The sequence below is a fragment of the Hyla sarda genome, unplaced genomic scaffold, assembly GCF_029499605.1.
Source record: "Hyla sarda isolate aHylSar1 unplaced genomic scaffold, aHylSar1.hap1 scaffold_450, whole genome shotgun sequence".
NCBI classification, from domain to species: domain Eukaryota; kingdom Metazoa; phylum Chordata; class Amphibia; order Anura; family Hylidae; genus Hyla; species Hyla sarda.
In genome coordinates, this window is record NW_026610463.1 from 55105 (window position 1) to 71176 (window position 16072).

Genomic DNA, 16072 nt, shown 5'->3' on the forward strand with positions numbered 1-16072 from the left:
GTGCGCGTATATATATATATATATATATATATATATATATATATATATATATTTCTCCGCCGAAATCACTTTTAAACCCATTTCCACCTTTTTTTCCCTTCTCTTCCTCTTACTTTTTTTTCACGTTTTTTTACGTTTTTCTCCTTTTCGCCTCTTTTCTGGGCGTATTATTCTTCTTTTTCTTCTTTTTTTTCGTCTAATGCATACCCCATCAGTGCAGCAATGCTTATTCAATACCGCCAGCAGATGGAGACACTGGGGGATAATTTTCAAAGGATTTATACTGATTTTTCCTTTCTGAATTTGTCGCACAGAAAGTTGCAGGCCAAATATGTGTGACATTTCTGCGACTTTAGCTTCTAGAGCATTTTTACAACATTATACATAGGTGCTGAATACATAAAAAGCGACTGTTCAGCGACAGACAAGTCGCATCGGCTGAAAGTAGGCCAGAATGTCAGTCCATGTTGGAGCAGGTTTAGATACAGTCTAAAGTATAGATCTCAAAGTCTGTGCACAGAATTTAGCAAGGGCCTCGCACCTTCTGATGCATCAGGTAGGTACACAATAGCATAGCCTAACCCTCTGTACTTTGGTCTATATTGATGCGGGACATAGACAGCCAGCTGATGACCAATCCATTAGTGCAATGGATGGCTGGAAGCATTTGTCTTTGCCTTTGCAATACCACAGAAGCAATGCATGGTCAATGTACAGCAATGACACACCTGTGTGAACAGCCAGGAGACCCCCCCCCCCCCCCATGTTATGTTACATAGTTACATAGTTAGTACGGTCGAAAAAAGACATATGTCCATCAAGTTCAACCAGGGAATTAAGGGGTAGGGGTGTGGCGCGATATTGGGGAAGGGATGAGATTTTATATTTCTTCATAAGCATTAATCTTATTTTGTCAATTAGGAACATTCAGCACCCACCCGCTATCAAGGCAGCTGCCTATCATGTCATGCCCTACCTGCACAGGTGTGCTGGCTACTCAAATGATCCAATTAAGGAGGCCATTTAGTCAGCAGCAGCAGAAGTCCTGTGCCTGGACGCTCCAACAGCGGCCAGACACAAGCAGAAGCAGAAGCAGCAGAAGCAGCAGCAGCACCACCTTTTGTTTTTTGGCTGCAGCAGCAGCAAGGCCCACAGGGCTGGCTAGCTGGCTAGCCAGCAAGCAGGTAGCAATGAAAGTAGGAATCTTTCTTTTTAACCCTGTAAGGGGGTGGTGCACTGTACCCGAAGATACTGCCATATCGGGTCAATGCATAGGGCGACGGAAGCAAGCTTCGAAATCGGCCCCCGTTCTCAAAAATCCATTTAATATATGGTCCCCAGATAGGGGACGTATCAGATATTAAACTGATAAGAACAGATACTACACTTGATCTTAGCCAAAAGGCCGAGAAGCGATAACCGTGAAAGGGGCGGGCCCAACAAGGTGCCCTTCATGGGCACTATCACTGCTTGCTGTCAGGGAGGCTGCCAGACAATTTTCCATGCACACTCTGGGCTGGGGGGCAGTCAACCACCAGTACACACAGCAGAACCTAAACCCATACCATTATTGCTAAGCAGCAAGACAGGGGCCCATTGCACTCCCACGGGGCCTTTTTAAATGCAATCCATAACCCGGATTTGCCAGGAACCCTTCTTACTCCTCCTACTTGCATGTGACACTGGGCTTAGGATCTGCATAGGAAACACACACACAAGCACACACCTACCTTTGTTGCCTGCAGATGCCTCCTTGGCTGTCCCCAAACGGTATCAAACCAACACCCACGGGAAGCTGTAAGCATAGAGGACATGCCTGCACCCCATTGGACTTACCTGTGTGGGTTAAACCCGGGTTATTTGACAACCTATGGCGGTGATGGTTCTGCTCAGGCAGAGCAGTGCTGATGCTCCTCATAAAGCTGTCGCTGCTGTGAAGGTTCTAGGTGACATCACAAATCCCTATGGTTACATACACAACAAAGCTGGGTTGTTGTTGTTTACACTCTGCAAGGCCTGTGGAAGTGAGTGACATCATAGCACTGTAGTTCTGAGGGTTCTAGATGGATGCAACAATCTCCTGTTGCTTCTATGAAGGCCATAATAGACGACATCACCAAACAGCTCCATAGTCACATACACAGCAAAGGAGAGATGTTGTTTACACCTAGTGATGTCAGTGGTATTGAGTGACATCACAGCACAGTGCTAAGGCTCCTGGGCCTGGACACAGCAGCGGCTGCAATATCTCAACGGAGAATACGTTTATATATATGTGTGTGTGTGCGCGTATATATATATATATATATATATATATATATATATATATATACATATATATATTTCTCCGCCGAAATCACTTTTAAACCCATTTCCACCTTTTTTTCCCTTCTCTTCCTCTTACTTTTTTTTCACGTTTTTTTACGTTTTTCTCCTTTTCGCCTCTTTTCTGGGCGTATTATTCTTCTTTTTCTTCTTTTTTTTTCGTCTAATGCATACCCCATCTGTGCAGCAATGCTTATTCAATACCGCCAGCAGATGGAGACACTGGGGGATAATTTTCTAAGGATTTATACTGATTTTTCCTGTCTGAATTTGTCGCACAGAAAGTTGCAGGCCAAATATGTGTGACATTTCTGCGACTTTAGCTTCTAGAGCATTTTTACAACATTATACATAGGTGCTGAATACATAAAAAGCGACTGTTCAGCGACAGACAAGTCGCATCGGCTGAAAGTAGGCCAGAATGTCAGTCCATGTTGGAGCAGGTTTAGATACAGTCTAAAGTATAGATCTCAAAGTCTGTGCACAGAATTTAGCAAGGGCCTCGCACCTTCTGATGCATCAGGTAGGTGCACAATAGCATAGCCTAACCCTCTGTACTTTGGTCTATATTGATGCGGGACATAGACAGCCAGCTGATGACCAATCCATTAGTGCAATGGATGGCTGGAAGCATTTGTCTTTGCCTTTGCAATACCACAGAAGCAATGCATGGTCAATGTACAGCAATGACACAGCTGTGTGAACAGCCAGGAGACCCCCCCCCCCCATGTTATGTTACATAGTTACATAGTTAGTACGGTCGAAAAAAGACATATGTCCATCAAGTTCAACCAGGGAATTAAGGGGTAGGGGTGTGGCGCGATATTGGGGAAGGGATGAGATTTTATATTTCTTCATAAGCATTAATCTTATTTTGTCAATTAGGAACATTCAGCACCCACCCGCTATCAAGGCAGCTGCCTATCATGTCATGCCCTACCTGCACAGGTGTGCTGGCTACTCAAATGATCCAATTAAGGAGGCCATTTAGTCAGCAGCAGCAGAAGTCCTGTGCCTGGACGCTCCAACAGCGGCCAGACACAAGCAGAAGCAGAAGCAGAAGCAGCAGAAGCAGCAGCAGCACCACCTTTTGTTTTTTGGCTGCAGCAGCAGCAAGGCCCACAGGGCTGGCTAGCTGGCTAGCCAGCAAGCAGGTAGCAATGAAAGTAGGAATCTTTCTTTTTAACCCTGTAAGGGGGTGGTGCACTGTACCCGAAGATACTGCCATATCGGGTCAATGCATAGGGCGACGGAAGCAAGCTTCGAAATCGGCCCCCGTTCTCAAAAATCCATTTAATATATGGTCCCCAGATAGGGGACGTATCAGATATTAAACTGATAAGAACAGATACTACACTTGATCTTAGCCAAAAGGCCGAGAAGCGATAACCGTGAAAGGGGCGGGCCCAACAAGGTGCCCTTCATGGGCACTATCACTGCTTGCTGTCAGGGAGGCTGCCAGACAATTTTCCATGCACACTCTGGGCTGGGGGGCAGTCAACCACCAGTACACACAGCAGAACCTAAACCCATACCATTATTGCTAAGCAGCAAGACAGGGGCCCATTGCACTCCCACGGGGCCTTTTTAAATGCAATCCATAACCCGGATTTGCCAGGAACCCTTCTTACTCCTCCTACTTGCATGTGACACTGGGCTTAGGATCTGCATAGGAAACACACACACAAGCACACACCTACCTTTGTTGCCTGCAGATGCCTCCTTGGCTGTCCCCAAACGGTATCAAACCAACACCCACGGGAAGCTGTAAGCATAGAGGACATGCCTGCACCCCATTGGACTTACCTGTGTGGGTTAAACCCGGGTTATTTGACAACCTATGGCGGTGATGGTTCTGCTCAGGCAGAGCAGTGCTGATGCTCCTCATAAAGCTGTCGCTGCTGTGAAGGTTCTAGGTGACATCACAAATCCCTATGGTTACATACACAACAAAGCTGGGTTGTTGTTGTTTACACTCTGCAAGGCCTGTGGAAGTGAGTGACATCATAGCACTGTAGTTCTGAGGGTTCTAGATGGATGCAACAATCTCCTGTTGCTTCTATGAAGGCCATAATAGACGACATCACCAAACAGCTCCATAGTCACATACACAGCAAAGGAGAGATGTTGTTTACACCTAGTGATGTCAGTGGTATTGAGTGACATCACAGCACAGTGCTAAGGCTCCTGGGCCTGGACACAGCAGCGGCTGCAATATCTCAACGGAGAATACGTTTATATATATGTGTGTGTGTGCGCGTATATATATATATATATATATATATATATATATATATTTCTCCGCCGAAATCACTTTTAAACCCATTTCCACCTTTTTTTCCCTTCTCTTCCTCTTACTTTTTTTTCAAGTTTTTTAACGTTTTTCTCCTTTTCGCCTCTTTTCTGGGCGTATTATTCTTCTTTTTCTTCTTTTTTTTCGTCTAATGCATACCCCATCAGTGCAGCAATGCTTATTCAATACCGCCAGCAGATGGAGACACTGGGGGATAATTTTCTAAGGATTTATACTGATTTTTCCTGTCTGAATTTGTCGCACAGAAAGTTGCAGGCCAAATATGTGTGACATTTCTGCGACTTTAGCTTCTAGAGCATTTTTACAACATTATACATAGGTGCTGAATACATAAAAAGCGACTGTTCAGCGACAGACAAGTCGCATCGGCTGAAAGTAGGCCAGAATGTCAGTCCATGTTGGAGCAGGTTTAGATACAGTCTAAAGTATAGATCTCAAAGTCTGTGCACAGAATTTAGCAAGGGCCTCGCACCTTCTGATGCATCAGGTAGGTGCACAATAGCATAGCCTAACCCTCTGTACTTTGGTCTATATTGATGCGGGACATAGACAGCCAGCTGATGACCAATCCATTAGTGCAATGGATGGCTGGAAGCATTTGTCTTTGCCTTTGCAATACCACAGAAGCAATGCATGGTCAATGTACAGCAATGACACACCTGTGTGAACAGCCAGGAGACCCCCCCCCCCCCCATGTTATGTTACATAGTTACATAGTTAGTACGGTCGAAAAAAGACATATGTCCATCAAGTTCAACCAGGGAATTAAGGGGTAGGGGTGTGGCGCGATATTGGGGAAGGGATGAGATTTTATATTTCTTCATAAGCATTAATCTTATTTTGTCAATTAGGAACATTCAGCACCCACCCGCTATCAAGGCAGCTGCCTATCATGTCATGCCCTACCTGCACAGGTGTGCTGGCTACTCAAATGATCCAATTAAGGAGGCCATTTAGTCAGCAGCAGCAGAAGTCCTGTGCCTGGACGCTCCAACAGCGGCCAGACACAAGCAGAAGCAGAAGCAGCAGAAGCAGCAGCAGCACCACCTTTTGTTTTTTGGCTGCAGCAGCAGCAAGGCCCACAGGGCTGGCTAGCTGGCTAGCCAGCAAGCAGGTAGCAATGAAAGTAGGAATCTTTCTTTTTAACCCTGTAAGGGGGTGGTGCACTGTACCCGAAGATACTGCCATATCGGGTCAATGCATAGGGCGACGGAAGCAAGCTTCGAAATCGGCCCCCGTTCTCAAAAATCCATTTAATATATGGTCCCCAGATAGGGGACGTATCAGATATTAAACTGATAAGAACAGATACTACACTTGATCTTAGCCAAAAGGCCGAGAAGCGATAACCGTGAAAGGGGCGGGCCCAACAAGGTGCCCTTCATGGGCACTATCACTGCTTGCTGTCAGGGAGGCTGCCAGACAATTTTCCATGCACACTCTGGGCTGGGGGGCAGTCAACCACCAGTACACACAGCAGAACCTAAACCCATACCATTATTGCTAAGCAGCAAGACAGGGGCCCATTGCACTCCCACGGGGCCTTTTTAAATGCAATCCATAACCCGGATTTGCCAGGAACCCTTCTTACTCCTCCTACTTGCATGTGACACTGGGCTTAGGATCTGCATAGGAAACACACACACAAGCACACACCTACCTTTGTTGCCTGCAGATGCCTCCTTGGCTGTCCCCAAACGGTATCAAACCAACACCCACGGGAAGCTGTAAGCATAGAGGACATGCCTGCACCCCATTGGACTTACCTGTGTGGGTTAAACCCGGGTTATTTGACAACCTATGGCGGTGATGGTTCTGCTCAGGCAGAGCAGTGCTGATGCTCCTCATAAAGCTGTCGCTGCTGTGAAGGTTCTAGGTGACATCACAAATCCCTATGGTTACATACACAACAAAGCTGGGTTGTTGTTGTTTACACTCTGCAAGGCCTGTGGAAGTGAGTGACATCATAGCACTGTAGTTCTGAGGGTTCTAGATGGATGCAACAATCTCCTGTTGCTTCTATGAAGGCCATAATAGACGACATCACCAAACAGCTCCATAGTCACATACACAGCAAAGGAGAGATGTTGTTTACACCTAGTGATGTCAGTGGTATTGAGTGACATCACAGCACAGTGCTAAGGCTCCTGGGCCTGGACACAGCAGCGGCTGCAATATCTCAACGGAGAATACGTTTATATATATGTGTGTGTGTGCGCGTATATATATATATATATATATATATATATATATATATATATATATTTCTCCGCCGAAATCACTTTTAAACCCATTTCCACCTTTTTTTCCCTTCTCTTCCTCTTACTTTTTTTTCACGTTTTTTTACGTTTTTCTCCTTTTCGCCTCTTTTCTGGGCGTATTATTCTTCTTTTTCTTCTTTTTTTTCGTCTAATGCATACCCCATCAGTGCAGCAATGCTTATTCAATACCGCCAGCAGATGGAGACACTGGGGGATAATTTTCTAAGGATTTATACTGATTTTTCCTGTCTGAATTTGTCGCACAGAAAGTTGCAGGCCAAATATGTGTGACATTTCTGCGACTTTAGCTTCTAGAGCATTTTTACAACATTATACATAGGTGCTGAATACATAAAAAGCGACTGTTCAGCGACAGACAAGTCGCATCGGCTGAAAGTAGGCCAGAATGTCAGTCCATGTTGGAGCAGGTTTAGATACAGTCTAAAGTATAGATCTCAAAGTCTGTGCACAGAATTTAGCAAGGGCCTCGCACCTTCTGATGCATCAGGTAGGTGCACAATAGCATAGCCTAACCCTCTGTACTTTGGTCTATATTGATGCGGGACATAGACAGCCAGCTGATGACCAATCCATTAGTGCAATGGATGGCTGGAAGCATTTGTCTTTGCCTTTGCAATACCACAGAAGCAATGCATGGTCAATGTACAGCAATGACACACCTGTGTGAACAGCCAGGAGACCCCCCCCCCCCCCCATGTTATGTTACATAGTTACATAGTTAGTACGGTCGAAAAAAGACATATGTCCATCAAGTTCAACCAGGGAATTAAGGGGTAGGGGTGTGGCGCGATATTGGGGAAGGGATGAGATTTTATATTTCTTCATAAGCATTAATCTTATTTTGTCAATTAGGAACATTCAGCACCCACCCGCTATCAAGGCAGCTGCCTATCATGTCATGCCCTACCTGCACAGGTGTGCTGGCTACTCAAATGATCCAATTAAGGAGGCCATTTAGTCAGCAGCAGCAGAAGTCCTGTGCCTGGACGCTCCAACAGCGGCCAGACACAAGCAGAAGCAGCAGAAGCAGCAGCAGCACCACCTTTTGTTTTTTGGCTGCAGCAGCAGCAAGGCCCACAGGGCTGGCTAGCTGGCTAGCCAGCAAGCAGGTAGCAATGAAAGTAGGAATCTTTCTTTTTAACCCTGTAAGGGGGTGGTGCACTGTACCCGAAGATACTGCCATATCGGGTCAATGCATAGGGCGACGGAAGCAAGCTTCGAAATCGGCCCCCGTTCTCAAAAATCCATTTAATATATGGTCCCCAGATAGGGGACGTATCAGATATTAAACTGATAAGAACAGATTTTTTTTTTTTTAAGTTAACCCTCAGAACTCCATCAGAGCTCTAAGTTCTTATTTGAGCTTGATTTTTTTGTTCATCATCAGGAAAACCCGTTTTTCTTTATTTCTTTATCTTTTTTAACAATAAAAGAAACCATATTTAAAACATAAAAAAATATTTAACCAAAACTAACCATGCAATATTTCACCAAAGAGAATTACCAAAAGGTCATTCCTCTTCTCCATGCAAAAACCATCAAGAACTCTAGGAAACCACAAGTTATTGCACCTCTCTGCATCTCACTTTTAGCTGGAACCGCCAGCCACGCCGGAACTTTGTATGTTTCCACAAATCTATCCATATCTGCGTGAAACGAACGATAAACTTTATCCCTTGCTTCATTGATTTTGTATCCCAATCTTTCTTTTAGACTACCCAAATCCTTGTCAAAGGCCTTTTTCTCTTTATTTATCACACTCTCGAAAACAACATCAAGAGAGCCTCCATACCTTACCGGTATAAATTCATCTTCTTCATTTTCTTTCCTTTTCTTCTCCTCCACCACTTTTCTAGTTGGAGCTTCTTCCCCTTCCGGTTCTTCACTCACCTCAATTTCCTCCTCTCTATTTCTTTTCATACCCTCCTTTTTCTTCTTCCTCTTAGGACACGTGCCTACCAGATGCCCCTCATCACCACATAGGTGACATTTTTTCTTTTCTTTACATGCTTCTGGTTCATGGCCTTCTCCTTGACATTTATAGCACCACAAGATGTCGCAGAAATCTTTCCTATGCCCGTACTTCTTACACTTTCGACAAAAGTCGTCCATGCCAGAAAAGAACAGGTCCCCATTAACTGTACCAATCTTAAAACGACCAGGCGGATACATTAGCCTTCCATCAGGTCCTTTCTGAAACTTTACTTGAAATTTCCACTTCGTCGTCCAAAGACCGAATTGATTATATATCTTGCCTTTTGGCTTCACCTCCTCACAGAATCTGGAAAGGAACAAAACAATCTCCTCTTCTGGGATATACGGACTGTACATCCTTACAGTTAGAAGTCTTTCCTGCGTCGGAAAATGGGGAGTAATCTCTACCCCTCCCAACACAGGGTGCGACTTCCACAGCAATGCTTTATTGCAGAACGTACCACAGTCCTCCTCCGAAACCAGAACCACGTCATAGATACCACTTCTTGGAAATTCCAGCATGGATAATATCTTTTCCTTCTTCAGCTCAAAGAGCTTGAACAAAATCTCTTCCACTACGAAAAATAAGCCTCTCTCCTTCTTCTCAGAGTCCAAAAGAGTAACACGAACTCCATTTCGTAGTCTGGCGTAGCTAGGTACACCTACAGCAGGATCTTCTGTCTTGCCAGCCTCCTCCATCGCAGAACAAAACACCTCCCCTACTGCAAGCAGGTAGGTGGTGATCGCTCCTCGTTGCCCGGGGACTAAGCCGCTACCCTGATGTCAGCAAGGGGGTTTAGTCCCACCAAAAGATGGAACGATCCCCCAGGGAAAAGGAGCGGGTACCCCGGGCACCTTCCAGCCAGATCAAGCAAGCAAATACTACACTTGATCTTAGCCAAAAGGCCGAGAAGCGATAACCGTGAAAGGGGCGGGCCCAACAAGGTGCCCTTCATGGGCACTATCACTGCTTGCTGTCAGGGAGGCTGCCAGACAATTTTCCATGCACACTCTGGGCTGGGGGGCAGTCAACCACCAGTACACACAGCAGAACCTAAACCCATACCATTATTGCTAAGCAGCAAGACAGGGGCCCATTGCACTCCCACGGGGCCTTTTTAAATGCAATCCATAACCCGGATTTGCCAGGAACCCTTCTTACTCCTCCTACTTGCATGTGACACTGGGCTTAGGATCTGCATAGGAAACACACACACAAGCACACACCTACCTTTGTTGCCTGCAGATGCCTCCTTGGCTGTCCCCAAACGGTATCAAACCAACACCCACGGGAAGCTGTAAGCATAGAGGACATGCCTGCACCCCATTGGACTTACCTGTGTGGGTTAAACCCGGGTTATTTGACAACCTATGGCGGTGATGGTTCTGCTCAGGCAGAGCAGTGCTGATGCTCCTCATAAAGCTGTCGCTGCTGTGAAGGTTCTAGGTGACATCACAAATCCCTATGGTTACATACACAACAAAGCTGGGTTGTTGTTGTTTACACTCTGCAAGGCCTGTGGAAGTGAGTGACATCATAGCACTGTAGTTCTGAGGGTTCTAGATGGATGCAACAATCTCCTGTTGCTTCTATGAAGGCCATAATAGACGACATCACCAAACAGCTCCATAGTCACATACACAGCAAAGGAGAGATGTTGTTTACACCTAGTGATGTCAGTGGTATTGAGTGACATCACAGCACAGTGCTAAGGCTCCTGGGCCTGGACACAGCAGCGGCTGCAATATCTCAACGGAGAATACGTTTATATATGTGTGTGTGTGCGCGTATATATATATATATATATATATATATATATATATTTCTCCGCCGAAATCACTTTTAAACCCATTTCCACCTTTTTTTCCCTTCTCTTCCTCTTACTTTTTTTTCACGTTTTTTTACGTTTTTCTCCTTTTCGCCTCTTTTCTGGGCGTATTATTCTTCTTTTTCTTCTTTTTTTCGTCTAATGCATACCCCATCAGTGCAGCAATGCTTATTCAATACCGCCAGCAGATGGAGACACTGGGGGATAATTTTCTAAGGATTTATACTGATTTTTCCTGTCTGAATTTGTCGCACAGAAAGTTGCAGGCCAAATATGTGTGACATTTCTGCGACTTTAGCTTCTAGAGCATTTTTACAACATTATACATAGGTGCTGAATACATAAAAAGCGACTGTTCAGCGACAGACAAGTCGCATCGGCTGAAAGTAGGCCAGAATTGTCAGTCCATGTTGGAGCAGGTTTAGATACAGTCTAAAGTATAGATCTCAAAGTCTGTGCACAGAATTTAGCAAGGGGCCTCGCACCTTCTGATGCATCAGGTAGGTGCACAATAGCATAGCCTAACCCTCTGTACTTTGGTCTATATTGATGCGGGACATAGACAGCCAGCTGATGACCAATCCATTAGTGCAATGGATGGCTGGAAGCATTTGCCTTTGCCTTTGCAATACCACAGAAGCAATGCATGGTCAATGTACAGCAATGACACACCTGTGTGAACAGCCAGGAGACCCCCCCCCCCCCCCCCATGTTATGTTACATAGTTACATAGTTAGTACGGTCGAAAAAAGACATATGTCCATCAAGTTCAACCAGGGAATTAAGGGGTAGGGGTGTGGCGCGATATTGGGGAAGGGATGAGATTTTATATTTCTTCATAAGCATTAATCTTATTTTGTCAATTAGGAACATTCAGCACCCACCCGCTATCAAGGCAGCTGCCTATCATGTCATGCCCTACCTGCACAGGTGTGCTGGCTACTCAAATGATCCAATTAAGGAGGCCATTTAGTCAGCAGCAGCAGAAGTCCTGTGCCTGGACGCTCCAACAGCGGCCAGACACAAGCAGAAGCAGAAGCAGCAGAAGCAGCACCACCTTTTGTTTTTTGGCTGCAGCAGCAGCAAGGGCCCACAGGGCTGGCTAGCTGGCTAGCCAGCAAGCAGGTAGCAATGAAAGTAGGAATCTTTCTTTTTAACCCTGTAAGGGGGTGGTGCAACTGTACCCGAAGATACTGCCATATCGGGTCAATGCATAGGGCGACGGAAGCAAGCTTCGAAATCGGCCCCCGTTCTCAAAAATCCATTTAATATATGGTCCCCCAGATAGGGGACGTATCAGATATTAAACTGATAAGAACAGATACTACACTTGATCTTAGCCAAAAGGCCGAGAAGCGATAACCGTGAAAGGGGCGGGCCCAACAAGGTGCCCTTCATGGGCACTATCACTGCTTGCTGTCAGGGAGGCTGCCAGACAATTTTCCATGCACACTCTGGGCTGGGGGCAGTCAACCACCAGTACACACAGCAGAACCTAAACCCATACCATTATTGCTAAGCAGCAAGACAGGGGCCCATTGCACTCCCACGGGGCCTTTTTAAATGCAATCCATAACCCGGATTTGCCAGGAACCCTTCTTACTCCTCCTACTTGCATGTGACACTGGGCTTAGGATCTGCATAGGAAACACACACACAAGCACACACCTACCTTTGTTGCCTGCAGATGCCTCCTTGGCTGTCCCCAAACGGTATCAAACCAACACCCACGGGAAGCTGTAAGCATAGAGGACATGCCTGCACCCCATTGGACTTACCTGTGTGGGTTAAACCCGGGTTATTTGACAACCTATGGCGGTGATGGTTCTGCTCAGGCAGAGCAGTGCTGATGCTCCTCATAAAGCTGTCGCTGCTGTGAAGGTTCTAGGTGACATCACAAATCCCTATGGTTACATACACAATAAAGCTGGGTTGTTGTTGTTTACACTCTGCAAGGCCTGTGGAAGTGAGTGACATCATAGCACTGTAGTTCTGAGGGTTCTAGATGGATGCAACAATCTCCTGTTGCTTCTATGAAGGCCATAATAGACGACATCACCAAACAGCTCCATAGTCACATACACAGCAAAGGAGAGATGTTGTTTACACCTAGTGATGTCAGTGGTATTGAGTGACATCACAGCACAGTGCTAAGGCTCCTGGGCCTGGACACAGCAGCGGCTGCAATATCTCAACGGAGAATACGTTTATATATATGTGTGTGTGTGCGCGTATATATATATATATATATATATATATATATATATATATATATATATATTTCTCCGCCGAAATCACTTTTAAACCCATTTCCACCTTTTTTTCCCTTCTCTTCCTCTTACTTTTTTTCACGTTTTTTTACGTTTTTCTCCTTTTCGCCTCTTTTCTGGGCGTATTATTCTTCTTTTTCTTCTTTTTTTTCGTCTAATGCATACCCCATCAGTGCAGCAATGCTTATTCAATACCGCCAGCAGATGGAGACACTGGGGGATAATTTTCTAAGGATTTATACTGATTTTTCCTGTCTGAATTTGTCGCACAGAAAGTTGCAGGCCAAATATGTGTGACATTTCTGCGACTTTAGCTTCTAGAGCATTTTTACAACATTATACATAGGTGCTGAATACATAAAAAGCGACTGTTCAGCGACAGACAAGTCGCATCGGCTGAAAGTAGGCCAGAATGTCAGTCCATGTTGGAGCAGGTTTAGATACAGTCTAAAGTATAGATCTCAAAGTCTGTGCACAGAATTTAGCAAGGGCCTCGCACCTTCTGATGCATCAGGTTGCACAATAGCATAGCCTAACCCTCTGTACTTTGGTCTATATTGATGCGGGACATAGACAGCCAGCTGATGACCAATCCATTAGTGCAATGGATGGCTGGAAGCATTTGTCTTTGCCTTTGCAATACCACAGAAGCAATGCATGGTCAATGTACAGCAATGACACACCTGTGTGAACAGCCAGGAGACCCCCCCCCCCCCCCCATGTTATGTTACATAGTTACATAGTTAGTACGGTCGAAAAAAGACATATGTCCATCAAGTTCAACCAGGGAATTAAGGGGTAGGGGTGTGGCGCGATATTGGGGAAGGGATGAGATTTTATATTTCTTCATAAGCATTAATCTTATTTTGTCAATTAGGAACATTCAGCACCCACCCGCTATCAAGGCAGCTGCCTATCATGTCATGCCCTACCTGCACAGGTGTGCTGGCTACTCAAATGATCCAATTAAGGAGGCCATTTAGTCAGCAGCAGCAGAAGTCCTGTGCCTGGACGCTCCAACAGCGGCCAGACACAAGCAGAAGCAGAAGCAGCAGAAGCAGCAGCAGCATCACCTTTTGTTTTTTGGCTGCGGCAGCAGCAAGGCCCACAGGGCTGGCTAGCTGGCTAGCCAGCAAGCAGGTAGCAATGAAAGTAGGAATCTTTCTTTTTAACCCTGTAAGGGGGTGGTGCACTGTACCCGAAGATACTGCCATATCGGGTCAATGCATAGGGCGACGGAAGCAAGCTTCGAAATCGGCCCCCGTTCTCAAAAATCCATTTAATATATGGTCCCCAGATAGGGGACGTATCAGATATTAAACTGATAAGAACAGATACTACACTTGATCTTAGCCAAAAGGCCGAGAAGCGATAACCGTGAAAGGGGCGGGCCCAACAAGGTGCCCTTCATGGGCACTATCACTGCTTGCTGTCAGGGAGGCTGCCAGACAATTTTCCATGCACACTCTGGGCTGGGGAGCAGTCAACCACCAGTACACACAGCAGAACCTAAACCCATACCATTATTGCTAAGCAGCAAGACAGGGGCCCATTGCACTCCCATGGGGCCTTTTTAAATGCAATCCATAACCCGGATTTGCCAGGAACCCTTCTTACTCCTCCTACTTGCATGTGACACTGGGCTTAGGATCTGCATAGGAAACACACACACAAGCACACACCTACCTTTGTTGCCTGCAGATGCCTCCTTGGCTGTCCCCAAACGGTATCAAACCAACACCCACGGGAAGCTGTAAGCATAGAGGACATGCCTGCACCCCATTGGACTTACCTGTGTGGGTTAAACCCGGGTTATTTGACAACCTATGGCGGTGATGGTTCTGCTCAGGCAGAGCAGTGCTGATGCTCCTCATAAAGCTGTCGCTGCTGTGAAGGTTCTAGGTGACATCACAAATCCCTATGGTTACATACACAACAAAGCTGGGTTGTTGTTGTTTACACTCTGCAAGGCCTGTGGAAGTGAGTGACATCATAGCACTGTAGTTCTGAGGGTTCTAGATGGATGCAACAATCTCCTGTTGCTTCTATGAAGGCCATAATAGACGACATCACCAAACAGCTCCATAGTCACATACACAGCAAAGGAGAGATGTTGTTTACACCTAGTGATGTCAGTGGTATTGAGTGACATCACAGCACAGTGCTAAGGCTCCTGGGCCTGGACACAGCAGCGGCTGCAATATCTCAACGGAGAATACGTTTATATATATGTGTGTGTGTGCGCGTATATATATATATATATATATATATATATATATATATATATATATATATATTTCTCCGCCGAAATCACTTTTAAACCCATTTCCACCTTTTTTTCCCTTCTCTTCCTCTTACTTTTTTTTCACGTTTTTTTACGTTTTTCTCCTTTTCGCCTCTTTTCTGGGCGTATTATTCTTCTTTTTCTTCTTTTTTTTCGTCTAATGCATACCCCATCAGTGCAGCAATGCTTATTCAATACCGCCAGCAGATGGAGACACTGGGGGATAATTTTCTAAGGATTTATACTGATTTTTCCTGTCTGAATTTGTCGCACAGAAAGTTGCAGGCCAAATATGTGTGACATTTCTGCGACTTTAGCTTCTAGAGCATTTTTACAACATTATACATAGGTGCTGAATACATAAAAAGCGACTGTTCAGCGACAGACAAGTCGCATCGGCTGAAAGTAGGCCAGAATGTCAGTCCATGTTGGAGCAGGTTTAGATACAGTCTAAAGTATAGATCTCAAAGTCTGTGCACAGAATTTAGCAAGGGCCTCGCACCTTCTGATGCATCAGGTAGGTGCACAATAGCATAGCCTAACCCTCTGTACTTTGGTCTATATTGATGCGGGACATAGACAGCCAGCTGATGACCAATCCATTAGTGCAATGGATGGCTGGAAGCATTTGTCTTTGCCTTTGCAATACCACAGAAGCAATGCATGGTCAATGTACAGCAATGACACACCTGTGTGAACAGCCAGGAGACCCCCCCCCCCCATGTTATGTTACATAGTTACATAGTTAGTACGGTCGAAAAAAGACATATGTCCATCAAGTTCAACCAGGGAAT

At 45.4% G+C, this 16072-nt stretch overlaps 6 non-coding genes and 1 pseudogene across 6 annotated transcripts; all 7 read right to left on the bottom strand.

Moving 5' to 3' along the window:
• Positions 1–1226: 1226 nt before the first annotated feature.
• LOC130335427 (U2 spliceosomal RNA) lies at positions 1227–1417 on the bottom strand. The gene has a single exon (XR_008877060.1). It is a non-coding gene; the product is annotated as a U2 spliceosomal RNA (small nuclear RNA).
• A 2104-nt stretch (positions 1418–3521) lies between these two features.
• LOC130335428 (U2 spliceosomal RNA) lies at positions 3522–3712 on the bottom strand. The gene has a single exon (XR_008877061.1). It is a non-coding gene; the product is annotated as a U2 spliceosomal RNA (small nuclear RNA).
• A 2083-nt stretch (positions 3713–5795) lies between these two features.
• LOC130335429 (U2 spliceosomal RNA) lies at positions 5796–5986 on the bottom strand. The gene has a single exon (XR_008877062.1). It is a non-coding gene; the product is annotated as a U2 spliceosomal RNA (small nuclear RNA).
• Positions 5987–8072: 2086 nt separating this feature from the next.
• On the bottom strand, positions 8073–8260 carry LOC130335410 (U2 spliceosomal RNA). The gene has a single exon (XR_008877050.1). It is a non-coding gene; the product is annotated as a U2 spliceosomal RNA (small nuclear RNA).
• A 1442-nt stretch (positions 8261–9702) lies between these two features.
• On the bottom strand, positions 9703–9813 carry LOC130335417 (U2 spliceosomal RNA; annotated as a pseudogene).
• A 2078-nt stretch (positions 9814–11891) lies between these two features.
• On the bottom strand, positions 11892–12084 carry LOC130335404 (U2 spliceosomal RNA). Its single transcript, XR_008877045.1, has one exon. It is a non-coding gene; the product is annotated as a U2 spliceosomal RNA (small nuclear RNA).
• Positions 12085–14176: 2092 nt separating this feature from the next.
• LOC130335430 (U2 spliceosomal RNA) lies at positions 14177–14367 on the bottom strand. Its single transcript, XR_008877063.1, has one exon. It is a non-coding gene; the product is annotated as a U2 spliceosomal RNA (small nuclear RNA).
• Between the last annotated feature and the right edge of the window lie 1705 nt (positions 14368–16072).